The sequence below is a fragment of the Apodemus sylvaticus genome, chromosome 23, assembly GCF_947179515.1.
Source record: "Apodemus sylvaticus chromosome 23, mApoSyl1.1, whole genome shotgun sequence".
NCBI lineage: Eukaryota > Metazoa > Chordata > Mammalia > Rodentia > Muridae > Apodemus > Apodemus sylvaticus.
The window spans coordinates 19750129-19766524 of record NC_067494.1 but is presented as its reverse complement, the minus strand read 5'-3'; the positions used below and the strand labels follow the sequence as shown (position 1 = coordinate 19766524).

The 16396-nt window shown below is 40.1% G+C and overlaps 1 long non-coding RNA gene across 1 annotated transcript; it reads left to right on the top strand.

Annotated features, from left to right (window-relative positions):
* The first annotated feature begins 9024 nt into the window (after nucleotides 1-9024).
* On the top strand, nucleotides 9025-14898 carry LOC127674066 (uncharacterized). The gene is made up of 3 exons (XR_007975278.1): nucleotides 9025-9399; nucleotides 14145-14290; nucleotides 14577-14898. It is a non-coding gene; the product is annotated as an uncharacterized LOC127674066 (long non-coding RNA).
* The last annotated feature ends 1498 nt before the right edge of the window (nucleotides 14899-16396 follow it).

Below are 16396 nucleotides of genomic sequence, written 5' to 3'. Positions count from 1 at the left end.
TATTTGTTTGTTTGCCCTTTGGCTTGTTATTGCCAAGATAAGGGCACTTTTCACGTGGCACAGGTAGCTTGAGCCAGATTGAGCCTTCCATGCCATTTAAACCATCTTCTTCCTACATCTGCCACCTATTGCATACCCACAACAGTAATCTGAGCGTCACACCAGACTGTAGCAGCTTACTCACAGGTTATGTACTAAGGCCACCATGTGCTGGATGATTTATGTTTGGACTTTCTGGAATTTGGGGGAGAAATTTAACATCAATTCAGTTTCCTTGTGATACCAAAGCCTGGATCAATTGCACAATTGCTTGGATAGTGATTACTGGTAGTGAGACACAGACAAAGATGAGTATACTGTCAACCAAAGAGATGTCACCCCACATATACATCATGGAATGGCCATCATGAGCTGTCATCCATCCATTATTTATTTATCTGTCATTCATTCATTTACTTGGAGACAGGGTATTATATGTAGCTAAGGCTGAACTCCAACTTACTGTGTAGCTCTGACCTTGAAAATATGATCCTCTGCCCTATTCTACTGAAGATTACAGTCATGTACCACCATGCCTGGTCTTCATAGTGCTAGGTATCAAACCCAGAGCTTCCTGGATGCAAGAAAAACCATACCAAGTTCTTGAATGCCAAACCCATAGCTCAGTGCCTGTCCCCTGCCAAGTGAGGGGAACAATCCTGTACCAACTGAAAATGATTTATATTCCTTATTATAGTGTGTGCTCCTCCAGATATGACTACATTTATACCATCTATGCTTTTCTTTAAGATAAAGAATCTCTCAGTCTCTTTCTCTGGTAGAACAAGCTAGTTCTTTCAGAGATAGTCCATTTTCTCAGGCATGCCATTGCTGTTTGTATGTCTGGAACATGATCTCTGTAAGTGATACTTCTCCACCTAACAGCTTTTCCTTCTTCTTTTAAAGCATCTCACTAGTTGTTCTTACCATGCTTATACATTGAATTGTGATAAAACTCTCATTTAAAACTAATATAAATAATTACTAATGGTTTTCTATTTGTTTAAACTTGTTCTGTTTGCTATGTAGTCCAGGCCAGCCTCAGATTATTGGCAACACTCCTGCCTTAACTCCCCAAGTGCTTCCATTACATTGATACAACACTACATATTAAGCAAAACAAAAGTCTTTATGAAGCCAGGAAACTTGAAAGATGGGCATTAATTAGCTCTCCTATGATATACTACTCAGGAATAAGTCTAGAACCAAGAAGAAGAGTTTTTCCCCCACCAAGGGAGGTATCTACAGGTGAAAGGAGTCTTGTTAGAGCATGCATGTACTTTGCCATGTCAGGCCTAGACTGTATTAGGAAACTTTTGACAAGTTTTCAGAAAATCCTGATAAGTTAAGGGTTAAAGTCAGGATGTATTATTAGTCTTGACTTTTGCTGAAGGGTAGACAAAAACACCAGAAGATTTGATAAGGCTAAAGAGGTGCCAGATGAGTTCATACAACTTGGGTCACCAAATTATAAATTAGGAAGCAAGTGCATCCCAGAAAAAAATTCCTAGAAGGAACCACAGTTTTGAGGAGGTCTATAAGAAACAAATGGAGTATTTCCGTACTAGCAGAGCCAAGGGCAATCTAAGTGTGTTCTCTGGTTTGATGAAACTGTTCCTCTAATTTCTTTTAATCTAGTTTCATGAAATTGTTGCTTTTGTGTAGTTGTGCCATTTTGTCTAACAGTCTTGTGTTATACCTTGTATCTATGATTTGATATTCTTGTTCTTTATGTGTAATTATATGAGAGTCCTTAAGAGTGAAATGTAAAGAATCTCAGTCTAACTATTTTTGTTTCTGCCCTTCCTCCCTTTTATATGGTTGTTTCTAAGAAAACAGTCATTAGACACTGTTATCTCAAACCATTCCTAGCCTTAGCATTTAAGAATTGACTGTCTGTGTGGGCTGGATCCGAGGCACTGGTTCCCAACCTTCTTAATTCTGTAACCCTTTAATACAATTTCTCATGTTGTTGTTAACACCCCCTCCATAAAATTATTTTTGTTGCTACTTCATAACTGTAATTTTACCACTTTAATGAATCATAATGTAAATCTCTGTGTTTTACTGATGGTCTTAGGTGACCCCAAAGAAAGGGCCATTCAACCCCAAAAGGGGTCATGACCCACAGGTTGAGAAACACTGGTCTAAGGAAAACTGAATATAGAAGAACATTCTAGAATCTTAGCAGCAGTGACACTTACATAGATGTACACCAGCCAGGAGTAGTGGTGTGTGCTTGTCATCCCAGATCTCATTAGGTTAGGGCATAAGAACTATTATAAGTTCAAGACCAGCCTTGTCTACATACAGAGTTCCAGGCACCCCAAAACTACATAGTGAGATATTGTTTCTAAATGTAGAAACAACTCAACCAACTAACCAAACACAATGACAGCAAAACTCAGTGAAATAATGAACAAGTGATCTTAAATGGGTTTTAATTCCACTTTACTTTTTGTTTCTCAGCACTGGGGATTGAACCCGTGTACATGTACACACTAGGGAAATGCACAAATGCCAAAAATAGAGTCCTATGACTCTGATAATTCACTTACCTCTGACTAAAGAGGCTGTGTAAATAGGGTTTGGATTGGTGTACATTAAATCTCTATTCAGCAATGTGAGGGATCATTAAAAAGGGAAATGTCCCTGGTGCTTTCAAGAGAAGCCACATGATCAGCAAGACTCTGATCTGTTCTAGCAGGTAAGACAAACTGATGTAAGACACAAGGAAAGAAGCCAGGAGTTTCCAGGTGAATTCTTAAATTTGGCTGGGCCCCTAAGGACATTTGAGTGCCCATAACAGTAAAAAGGGGTAAAACAGTTTTGGCTAAACTTAGTTTATATACCCCACAGGAAGGTATGAATGATGAGTAGAGTAATTAACATTAGTAAAAAAAAATGCAGGAGACAAACTGGATCTAAAAGGGAATTCTAAAAACTATGTCAGCTGTTCTATGATTTTTTAAAAAAAAAAAAGCTCAGATTGCCAGTTCCCTCAGTTCTTCTATAATCCTTCTAAATCCCCAGCCTTTCCTAACATAGTACAATTATGCAATTTTAATGTATACTCAATTCTTACAAAGCAGAGAGAGATGTGTATTCTCTAATTTCTATGTGGATCGGTCTCTCAATTTTAGGAAGAAGCAGAGTGGCCACACATATTTAACCAAAAAGAACCTGTGCTAAATGCTGCCTAGTCTTGCTTGGCTTCTACAACATTGTAGGGGTCATTAATTACTATTATCTAATCTTAATTTTTGGTCTATGCTTATTTAACACAGTAATGAGATTTGTGTTTTCTAGATTCTTCAGGTGTTGGTCTGATGTCTGCCTATGGTTCTTAATCCACTTTAATATAGAGAAAACAACTCAGTCAGCAGTGAAATAGTGTGATGTTTTCTTAAGATTAAGAAGGAAGCACTCTTTAAAGGGGGGAATAAAACAACAGGGACATTCAAAGAGACAAAAGACATAAACTCTCACAGCCCTAGATGCTGTTACCCACCCAGCTTCTCTCCTCCTCTGCTAACAATGTATGGAATGTGCCTAACCCTCATACCCTTACCTTACAGTAGACACCACCAGGGACAGGACAATGCTAAGATGTCTCTGGAAACAAACTGTGAGTCTGAATCTCATGTGGAAAAATTCCCTTAAACACATAAGGAAAGCTCCTTACCATCCTACTGGTTAACATCTCAGACCCCTCGAAATCTCCAATAAAATGCCTGCTCTTTCCTGTCAGTGTGCAACTGTGTTTCCTGAAAACAATACTCTTCTTAATTTAACTTTTTTTTTAATCTGAGAGAACAGAACAAACAAATAAGCAGTATTTAGTTTTAAGAATCTTAAGAGTGTATCACCCTAATCCTGCAAAACCTATATTCTAGAAAAGTTCAAAGATCTGTAAGAAGAATCTCATTTGTGGTCATTTGGTAATTCTCTTTCCTTCTTTTAAAACAAAATTTGCTAGCATCTGTTGTGCTTCCATAAATTTAACAGTTGAGTTACACCATAATAATGTTTTTGTGCATAGCTTATGGGCTTTGTTAAGGTGTGTTGAATTTTTATTGTGAGCTCCTTGGAAGGCAATGCAAAGACAGCAATTTCTTTATTGGCTGAAGGTCAACTTATTGTGATCACCGAGGGCACAAAAGCTAGAGAACTTAGGTTTCCATTCATGACACAGCTATAGCTCATTTGTTTTGTCCAAGTGGAAGAGAAACCCAGAAGGGCCTCAAACGCACCCAGCAGAGGAGGGTGATCTCAAATTCCTGATCCCCCGGCCTCCACCTCAAAAGTACTGGGATAGCAAGCATGCTATTCCACTTGTTTTCTATAACAAAGATTAAGTCAAGATCACTGTTTTGGTTCATTAAAAACCAAATCAACACGTGGTGAGTTGAGGCACACAGAGGAACCTTCCTGCATCACACTTGGCATTCAACTCATGGATCACTATGCTGAGTCATAAATGTTTTATAATAATTGTAGAATATCAGAGCCTAAATCAGTATAAAGAATATCAGTATAAAGAGTTTGCCCATATTTTGCTTAGTTCTGAAAACAACAACCTCCTACATAAGGATTATTTCTTCATTTTGTACTTTTGTGACTGCGTAGTGTACTGTATTACTAACTCCGATATTGCCCTTATTTTAAAAACAAGATCCACATTTGACTCATGGTGATGTCTCTTCCTTAGATTCAGGATCACATTGCCTCTGGCCATGCCTCTGTTACCACAGTGAATTCCCACTGCAGTTCTCTGGCTCACAAAAGGGAGTTCTGACACCATTAATACTTTCCTGTTTCAAAAGAAACAAACACTTCGGTGAATTCCTCTTGATAGCTGTAAACTCAGTTATTCACCCATTCCTCCTGTGAAGAACTCTCTCTAAAGTCCAGACACTAAATCCTAGGAAAATATGAGGAAATGGGGACTACTATCATTAAACTCGGAAAATCCATATCAGTGTGGAAAAGGCTTGTAAATCAAATATCGTGGACACAAGCAGAAGTTATAAGGAAACACTCCAGGGAATAGAAAATAAAGGGTGGCACATGGACACAAGAGAATTGGAGTCTAAATGTGCAAATCAGATAAGACGCAAGGTGATGGAACTCTTCTGAGAACAGTATTGAAATGGAATAAATACAATCTAGTGAGAACCAAATCTAGGCTACATGTACATATAGAGTCTAAGTTAAGGTTTTACTGCTGTGAACAGACACCATGACCAAGATAACTCTTATAAGGACAACATTTAATTGGGGCTGGCTTACGGGTTTAGAGGTTCAGTCTATTATCATCAAGATGGGAACATGGCAGCATCCAGGCAGGCATGGTACAGGAGGAGCTGAGAGTTCTACATCTTCATCTGAACACTACTAGCAGAATACTGGAGTCTAGACAGCTAGGATGAGGCTCTTCAAGCCCACAGTGACATGCCTACTCCAACAGGGACACTCCTTTTAATAGTACCCCTCCCTGGGCTGAGCACATACAAACCATCACAAGTCATTTCCACATTACGAAACAAAACAGGAGAGTGGGCTCTGAGACCCTAAAATTAGTTAGGAGGGAACTTGAGAGATGGGCCAGAGTATACCTATTAGAATGCCTGGCTGGGTATCTGCAAACCTCTTGAGAAAAAGATCTTAAACAACAACTCTAAGCCAGGCAACGGTGGCACACACTTTAATGTCAGATCTTGGGAGGCAGAGGCAGGCACATCTCTGAGTTCCAGGCTAGCCTAGTCTACAGAGTGTGTTCTAGGACAGCCAGGGTTACACAGAGAAACCCTAGGCATCTAGGATAAAAGTTTAAGAACCATCAAATCAATGGGCCATTCTCAACAATACCACCTCCAATGAGACTGAGTTTACCCATAGACCTACCTCTTTCCCCAGCATTTTAAGAAAACATTTTCTTAGACTCCAGGGAGGTAGCAACAACTCTGCGACAGATTGTACTTGCTAATGAATAGAAAAGAAGCATGGGATTGTGAGACATGAACTCAATTTCCAGAGCTCCTGAAACGAGAATCTCTTATTAAAATTTTACAATGGAAAAATGGTGGTCACAGGATACAAAATTTCAGTGAGGGGCTAAAGCACCAACCAAAGAGTACACATGGAGGGACCCATGGCTCCAGTTATATGTAGTATAAGACAACCATTTCCAACATCAATGAGAAGAGAGACCATGGGTGCTATGAATGCTCGATTTCTCAGAATAGGGTAATGCAAGTCAGGAAGTTAGGGGAGGGGGTGAGGATGGGGAAGGGGTATGGGAAAGGAGATTTTTAGAGGGGTAATGCAGAAAGGGGATACCATTTGAAATGTAAATAAAGCAATTATCTAATAAAAATTTCAGTGAAATAGAATAAGCTCTCTAAATCTGTTGAATGGCATTATGGCCACAGCTAATAGCATTGCATATTCTGGAAAATCATTAATCACAGATTTGTTATTAATGTGCACAAAAATTAAAAGTGTGTGAGAAGAATATACACCAACTGGATTTAGACAATGACACACAATGCTTACACATTTCGAAGTACGTTGAACTCAACAGAACTCATTACAGGCATGAAAATTTGATCAATTATAGATAAATTAATAAGTACGGTAGTTAAGTCTCAAAGACAATTGTAATACAAGCGCCCCTGCCCAATCTCAAATTACAAGCAGGATTTTTCTGGTTTCTTTTCCAGCTAATGCTTCTTTTCAAAAGTACCTTTCCCACTTCCCTAGTTGAAAATGCAATTCTTGGCACCTGACTTCTCTCTTTATTGAAAATAGATTAAAAAATACAGGCTCATAGAAACAAGTGTCCTATGTGAGTATTTTCTAAAGTCTCCTGTGACTTAAGGCTTACTTGTCCTGAGTCCTGCTGCGGGTTGCCAGTCCACATGTTTAACCCCTATTTTAAGATTAATACAATTCCATTACAATCAATGCCCCCTGGCTAGCTCGTCTGGGTGAGACTTTCAACTGGCAGTCATTTGTGTAAATAGAGCAATAACCACAAAATATTCAACAAATTAATCATAGGGTTCGGCAACTACATAATCCTGAGAGAATGCAAAGACAGTATTTTCATGATACATCTTACTTCTTTTTGAATGTCTAGTATGCTACAACACCGTTGGTTTCCTTTTCAAAACTAAGGATCAGAAACTGTGAGTTTGTGTTGTTCCTCTCATTAAATACCCACTCCCTAGTCATCTTTACTCACATTTAAAAAGTTCTTTGAGAAAGAGGGACAAAATTAGGGGATTCCTCCAGGCCTTAGCTCAGTGGTTGGGTGCTTGGCCAGCATGTTTAAGACCCAGATAGATAAATAGGTAGGAAGGTAGGTAGGTAGGTAGGTAGGTAGGTAGTTAGGTAGGTAGGTAGATAGATAGATAGGTAGGTAGATAGATAGATAGATAGATAGATAGATAGATAGATAGATAGATAGATAGATGATTGATAGATGATAGACAGCAGACAGACAGTTTAAAGGTAGGGCAGGCATTTCCTTCACATGGTGCCATTATTCCAAAAGTATTATATAGCTACTTCTTAAAGGATAAAAAGAGAAGTACACCAGTTCTAGTTCTCAAGGCCTTAGGTTCCTGAATGCCAGAGGTGGATTGTTTCTCAGGCAAAGCTCTATTAACCCTTCTATTAATACATAGTGAGTCAGACTATCTCAGAGTTTAACACAGGCAAGAACAGCCCTATGAGAAATCCCCTTGCACCAGGCTTCAAAACAGAGATCATTTGGCCAGTGAGCTTGGATGCAGTTCACTGAATTCAGGAGTTCAGTCAAAACTTCCAAGGACCCAAAATCCCAGGCCTTTCCCGCAGTGATTCATCTCCATCAGCAAGCAGTCAGTGCTGCTTAAAGTCTGAGTGTCAACTGCTTCACTGACAGCAGTTTTGATTTAAAACTATCGAAGGGTGAAGCCAGCTGGAGAACACTTTAGACAGTTTGCTACTTGTTCATGTCTCGCTCGAGGATATTTGGTTAATGATGAAAAATGAGAGAGATTATAAAATATATAATTTCCAGCTATTGGAAAAGCACTCTCACGTTTAAAGGAATTTCTAATAACTAAAGGAATTTTTTTAGGCTACTGAAACAGTTACAGACATGTCTTTTTAGTTTAATAAAAACTATTGATATCTATATCTAAGTTAAAATGAGTAATGAACTCAAGCAGTAATTGAAAACAGCTAACTTTTAGAGATATTTCTGGAAATCTTGCAAAATCTTTCTCCTGGAAGGTTTGCATTTCAATTCCTATCAGCCAATGGGAAGTTGGGATATAGAGGAGTCAAGGGCAGTGGCTCATGCATGGGCAGATAGATCACTTAGTAGCAGTGGTGGTATTTAAGCAGGAGACGCTCTAACACAAGTCTACACATTCTTGCCTGTATGCTAGGCTGTCTAGTGTAGATGACAACCAAGTTGGCTAAGCCCTTCACACCCGGCAGCATCAACAGCAGTAACCAAGCATCTGAATCTGAAACAGCAGTCTTCCCAGAAGGCAGTAAGGGTAGGCTCCATTGAGAAGCATTTTCCCACTTGGAAGTGATGGTTGTGTGAACATTGCTAACCCTCAGTAATTCATTCGTCAGCATTGGAAGGAGAAAAAATGTGATGTGGGAATGAATACAGTTGTCTTGAAATTTCTCATTGTGTCCATTTCTACTCTCTGTCCTTCCCACCTGCTCTGTGGGCAGAGGTGGGTATTTATTTACCCCAGGTTAACCCTTCCTTGATCCCTGGGGTTTTGGCTGCATGTCTTTGCTCCATATGTCTGCTGTCCTGAAGGTGGATAGTGACTTCCTCGGAAGAAGACAATAGCCTCTCTTCTCTAACCTATTCTTTCTCTCTATACCCACCTCTTCCTGTCTACCCCCACCTCTTCCTGTCTCCTCCTACTCCTCTCAGTAACCCACAGCCCTTGCACCAAAAGAAAATCTTGGACTCACTAGTCTTTCTGAAATTATGTCATAGAACAGGAATGCGAGGCCAGAAGCATGAATGAGGTTTGAAGCAAAACAAGGATGAATTATTGAGTTGGCCATGGCTTTTGCCAACTGGTGCTAATTCCTCAGCATCTTCTAGGGAATCTTATGAAATCCGTGGCTGAAGAGTCTTTGGGCTGGAAATATGGTGTGTGCCTCAACTGGCATCCATTCTTTATTCTTCAGTGGTGGTGAATGAACTTCTAACTCCAGGTTGTACATACCTGAATGCCAAGCAGCATGGAAAAGATGGCCAACATCTCTGTAGCAGGGAAGACTGGGCTGGGTCTGGAGAAGCTGCAAGGGACAGGCCAATTGCGGAGGCTGGTAGGTTTGATTTCAGGGAAAAAAGAGCAGAGTTTTAAAGATGGGCTCCTGCCATTGTTAGTCTGGGGTGCTTGTCCACCTGCTTTTTCTTCTTTTATTCTTACCTAAAACAGTTCCCTCTTTAAATTTTCCTCAGTTTCCTCATTGGATTGGATATTTGTTCCCTGCTACCGTTATGTCGTCCATAACCTTCTGGCTGTTCCCTCCAGATGCTATCTCACAGCTCTCTAAACAATGACATACAAAGAATTCATGCTTCCCTCGTGTACTGTGTAGATTGTATCTTTTTACAGAGTCATACTCTTTCTGGAATCTGGAGATTTCACAATATTTCAGGAATAAGTCTATTCTAGATACAAGTAGCTAAAATAAAGTCATATTGGAATATAGTTAGCCTTCAATGGGATAAAACTAGTGTCCTTATAAGAAAAGAAGAGAAGAGAAGAGAAGAGAGAGAGAGAGAGAGAGAGAGAGAGAGAGAGAGAGAGAGAGAGAGAGAGAGAGAACCATTCTATAAAGACAGGAGCAGAGACTGGAGTTACACATCTATGAGACAAGAAAAACCAGACTTTAGCTGTGGCCATCAAAAGCTAGCAGAAGTATAGAATGAAGTCTCCCCCTTAAAGCGTAGAAACAGCTAACCCTGCCAACACCCACATCTCAGACTTTGGTCTCTACAACTATTCAAAAATAAACTGAAGTTGTTTTAAAGTACCTAGTTAGGACAGAGCTAGGAAGCTGACAGCCTTCCTGTTTGGGTTTTCTTTCAAAGACCCACTATGCTTCTATGGAGACCTATACTTTCTCAACCAGTTAAAGCTAATTTGCTATTTACCTCAGTACAATAGCTGTCCTCGACTAGTTAGCAGCATGTGAAAAGGATGAGTCTCTCTGCTAATGTGTTTATTAGCTAATGTGATGCCTAGCAACACAATAAATCTTTTCCAGATAAACTCCAATGAGGACCGTTATTTGGTCCATCATGCTACCTGGCCAGCAGCAGCTGTCCTGGTATGTTGGACGGGGGCTCAGCCAGCTGGACGTGTTCTAGAAATCCAGACGCCTGTTCTCTCAGCTGAACAAGAGGGTCAGCAGCGGGGAGGTAGATCATGACAGACTGTAAGCCCTTCTCACAAACATAACTCCTTTCTAGTAGATACTATTTGGTAATTCCCTGTCTGGGCATCCTCCTTAGCTTCCCTTAAACCCCTTTCCACACATACCTAACCCTATAGGTAAGAGGTCAAGACTAAGAATGTACAGTGAGTCCTCTCTAGTGTGTTGCTTAACTGAAACTCTTTAGATTACATGAATATTGCCGGAAAAATGAAATATTGCTTTACATGGTAGAGATTTCGCAGCTGATTCATTGTGTCACATGTCTCCCTTCTTTCTGCCCCATGTCTCTAAGTATGGCCCCAGGAGAGGAAAATGTCTTGCCTGCCTCCAGATGTCTTAGTTGCTGGTGATCTTCAGCTAAATACTGAGTCCCGGCCCCCACCTCAGAAAATATGTCTTATTCTCTGTAAACTGGCAGGAGGAATGCATGCTTGAGATTGGCTATCAGAATTAGGCAAGTGTCACTACGTGGCAACATACAGGACTCAGGTGTGTATTCAAAGTGCACGGATCTCATTTCCGTTATATGCCTTGGCTTTACTCTAAGTCTTTCTCTGCCTGGTCACCTTGACTCCAAACTATCTCAGTTTCCTTCACCACTGGCTGTTTATTTATTTACTGAATTTATTTCTATCTCACCTTCTCAATGTCATCCCAAATAAAGAACCAAATTTTATTGTAAGATACCATGTTATAAAATGTCATGAAATACTAATACCAACATTTAGTTGATTAACCAGCTGATGTCTTATGAGGTACTGTGCTAAAAGGATCTCTCAGCCAACTCTGACAATCCTCCTCAGAATTAGGACAGAGTTACAGTAGTAATTCCATTTTAGAAATCTGAACAGTGAGCCAGGCATTTAAAAACTGTATCTAACCTCTCTTTTTTTCTGTTAAATCCTCTCTCATTATTTCTACTCTACCAGCCTATACTCAAGATACACACAATTCTGTACTCAGTGGCTAATTTTCAGTGAGTTACCTGCTTTCTGGTCTACTAGAAACTACCGCGTATGGCTGCTCAGGCCTCTCTTAACATGCTTCCTTTACTTGGCTTGAGATTCCTCCTGTGACACCAGACAACTCCTTGGCTTCCTCTTCCTGTCCTCTATCTACTAATTTAGGCTCTCTCTGGCTTCAACCTTTGGCTTCTTGTGTGTCTACATTCATTCACTCCATGATTCCATTCACTGCCTCAGCTGTGAGATAATGTGACTGAGTTCTGTTCTCATATGACGTAGTCGACCTGAACATTGCTGTACATGCTATACAATGACAACCCAGGGCTTACAGGAAGCATGTGACCGGGAGGCCAAGCACAGAGGAATTATACCTATAGAGTCAGATACTGCTAGGTTAGCCTGGGCAATAAAGTAAGATCTTGGATCTAAAATAGGCAAATAAATATGGTTGAAGCATGGGTCTAAAATTAATACCATATATATATTAAAGAAGTGATAGAAACTCATGCAGTAAAACAGTAGTAGAGTTTTATACTGCTCTGGTTTCCCTTCTGTTGTGATAAAAAAAAAAAAAAAAAACATTCTGACTGAAAGCAACTCGTGGAAGGAAAGGGCTTATTTCACCTTCTATTTCCAGATCATAATTCATCATTGAAGACAATCAGTGCAGGAATTCAAGGCTAGAACCTGAAGCAGGACTGCTTGCAATCCCACACAGCATTAGATTTGAACTGGGAACCCACTCAAGGCCAAGAAAGTAGAGCAGAAACCATAGAGAAATGCCGGTTAGTAGCTCACTAAAAGGATCACACTTAGTTAGCTCTTTATATATCTGAAGACCACCTAACTAGGTTGGTACCACCCATCTCCCTTCCTACCCTACATCAGTTAATAGCTAAAACAATCCCTCACAGACATGCCCACAGGCCAAACTGAGAAAGACTATTCTTAAATGAAGAATTTCTTTTCATGTGACTCTAGACTGTGATAAGTTGACAGTTGAACGTTAACTAACACAGAGGGGGGGGGGGGAGAGAGGAAGGGTAGAGAACATTATAGAGTTAAAAATTGATGATTTAAAAAGTATAGTAATTTATCATGAATGAATATTTAGGTTATAAGGTAATATTAATAGTTCAAAGGTTCTTCTGAAATCAGGAAAAAAGCTCTCATGACAAGACATGAGCAAGTGTAGCCTATTAACATGCAAAAAACTGAGGACACAGGCAAATATTTGAGGTATAATGCATGAGTATTTTGTTTTCTTACATAATTTGGTTCAGCTGGGTACATGTCTGTGTATTTTCATAGTGTTCCTTTCAGAACAAATCACACACAAGTAAATTTGAAATATGTGTTATGTTTAAATTGTTGCCTAGTGTGTTCATTTACACCTGATCATGAAGACTCCATTTCTGAACAAAATCAATTCACCAACACTATGGGTCAGAAAACATTTGGGACAATATATTCAAGCCATAACATAATGCATTTCTCATATGTTTCAAAGATCTACCTAATATTTTTTTATCAACAAGTAACAGTAAGGAAGGTACCCTATGTCACATTTTAGCATGCCCACTTACCTTACCATGCAAAACATGTATACACACAGAGACAGAAAAGTTTCAGGAAACTGAATGAGATGCTTCTTGCTTTCACCATTTGATTTCCTTTCATAAAGAGGCTAATCATGGGGCCGGGGGCATGGCTTTGTGGTTAAGAGTGCTTACTGCTCTTCCAGAGGAGCCAAGTTCATTTCCTAGTATCCCATTGGTAGATCAGCTCTAGGTGATTAGCTTTCTCTTCCAGCCTTTGGCACATACACATGCATGTGACACACACACACACACACACACACACACACACACACACACACATATATGCAAATACAAATAAATCCTAATAAAAATAAGAGATGATCTGGTAGCTGATGTTTAGAATAAGGACAGACATTCCTGATAAGCTTGCTGGAATGCATCACTCTCTTTCAAAAAATTAACAGCAATAGGTTCATTCTCCTGTGGTAGAGCTGAGCCGACAGGGCATAAGGCTGTATTCTGTGGAATTAGATTATCAGGGTGTTGAGTTCTGAAAAATTTTATCACTTTTTGATACAAATTGAGTTTACTTATTTGTTAAAAACATACCAAAAACTGTGCATTTTCTTTGTTTTGGTATGATTTGGTTTGCTCTGTGTGTGCTTGCAAGAAAACCCAGTGTCTGGAACACTGGAGACAACCACCTGCTATTGAGTTGTATTGAGTTGTGGAGTTGTATTGAGTTGTATTGAGACTTGTATACTACCAGTCCCATGACTGTTGAGCTTACTACTCCAGGCTTTGACTGATTTGCTATATGATAATTTTTCATTTTTCAGAATGCTTCACTATTTTAAGATTTTCTTTATTTGCATTTACAGCAAGTATTTGTTTCGTTTGTCATTTAACTTCACTTTTCAGTCACTGTGTAATCTAAAAACTCTTCTTCTCCACTGTACCATCATTTCACTGGACTTCACGAGGTGGATAATATTTACCTTTGCCTTAAAATACACCAGGACCATGGAAATAGACAAGAAGCCAAGGCCTCATGATTGAGGCTAGACGTCAACTTGCCTGTTATCATTTGTGAGATTAACTTTTCTCATTGCTTTGACAGAAATCAAATTAAGAAAGAATACTTTGGTTTGTCTTATGGCTGGCACAGTCCGTCAGCAGAGAAGGCATGAAAGAGTTCATGGAAGGAGGGAGCATGCAGTTATGACTTCCTACACAAGGAGCAGAGAGATGAACGCTAGTGGTCAGGTGACTTTCTTGAGAACTTTTACTCCTCTTATTCATGTGACAGTGTCATCCACATTCAGGGTGGGCCTTCTATTCACAGTTAAGCATCTCTGGAAAGATATTCCTAGAATTGCGTCTTCTAGGTAATTATGAGTCCAGCCAAGTTGACCGTGAAGATTTACCGTCACAACATGTGTCATTGTCCTGTAGCTATAAATATGAAAGTGCTTCGGTATTTTGACTAACTAGAAAGTCTTTGTGGTCTCTTTTGGTTTTGATCTTCATTTGATCTTTAGTCCTCCTTAAGGGTTGAATATAAAGTCTGTCCTAAAGGCTCCTGTGTTTAAGACTGTTGCCAGATGAGAGACTTTTAAGACATTGGATCATCACGAGAGATCTAATTTCATCAAAGAACTGTAGGAGGAGATATCTAGATGGGGGAAGCAGTCACTGGAGGCATGTCTGTGAAGGATTCTCTTATCCCTGGACCCTTCTTTCCTGTCTGCCATCTGCCTCGATCTGGCATTAAGTGAACATCTTTCTTCCACAATTATGTTTCTGCCTCGCCCTAAGCCTAAAATCAGTGGCACCAGAGGTCTATGAACGGAAACAGTTGAAGCAGAGAACCAAATAAAATCATTTCTCCTTTTAAGTTATTTTGTCACTTGCCTTTTTATCAAAACTATTCTGTCACTTTGTTCCCAGCGCTTGAGTCAGAGAGGAAGTCAATCAGGAATTCTACATGGCAAATTCAAGGACAACCTGGGCTGCATGAGATCATTTCTCAAACAGTGAAACCCAAGCACATGACAACAACAAAACTATCCTTATCCTCAAAGCCTAAAATACTTTCCACACCTTAATCTTTCAGAAGTTACTTTGTGTAAAAATTGATACATTTAGCACAGCTTGCTCTGTCCATTCCCTAAAAAGCTGTTTTAAAATTGCTGGTGTTTTGCAAAAATGGGGACGAAGGGAGGGATCTGGAGGGAAAGTGGGTGGGGGGAGCAGGTGTGGGGAGAGGGGAACATGATCTGGTTTTGGGTGAGGGAAAAGGACTGAAGCCCAGTCAGAGGGACAGCAGAAAGAATGGTAATCTCTGGAGATAGGAGGTTGGGGGAACCCTCCAGAATGCACCAGAGATCTGGGAGGTGAAAGACTCTCAGGACTCAAAGGGGGGAACCTTAGATGAAATGACCTGCAGTAGGGAGAGGGAACTTATAGAGCTTACCTCCAGCAGGAAGACAGGGTATCAAGTGAGGGGGAGAGCCATCCCACAGTCACAACTCTGACCCATATTTGTGAAAGGATTACAGGGATGGAAATGGAGAGGAGCCTGAGGAAAAGAAGGTCCAGAGATCCCAAAGTGGGATCCAGTTCAAGGGGAGGTCCCAAGGCCTGACACTATTACTGAGGCTGTGGGGTGCTCACAAAAAGGGACCTAGCATGACTGCACTCCAGAAGACCCAACAAGCAGCTGAAATAGTCAGACGCAGATATTTGCACCCAACCAATGGACAGAAACAGCTGATCCCTGTGGTTGAATTAGGGAAGGCTGAAAGAAGCTAAGGAGAAGGGTAATCTTGTAGGAGGACCAGCAGTCTCATTTAACCGGGTCTCTCAAGATCTCTCAAATACTGGACCACCAAACAGGCAGCACACACCAACTGATATGAGGCCCCCAACACACATACAGCAGAGGATTGCCAGGTCTGTGTTCATCCAGAGATGATGCACCTAACCCTCAAGAGACTGGAGGCCCCAGGGAGTTTAGAGGTCAGGTGGGGTGGGGGTGGGGACATCCATGTGGGGAGGAGGTACGGGATGTGGAACAGTCAGAGAGTAGAAAGGGTGTGGGGGGCATAAAATATGGAGTGTAAAAAATAAATTAATTAAAAATTAAATATCTCTGATAGTTCTATACTATGTGGGGTTGAAATAATGAGATTATAAAATGTTTTTGTGATTGTTCCAGTGTTACAAGAATCACATTGGAACAACGCTTGAAACTTAATAAACATAGTTTGGATAGACTTATTTCTTTCTCTGATGATTAAAGATTCTACTTGAAACCACCTGACAGGGAATCCATCTCTCTCTTTTCTTTCTTGTCTGCTTGCTCATGTG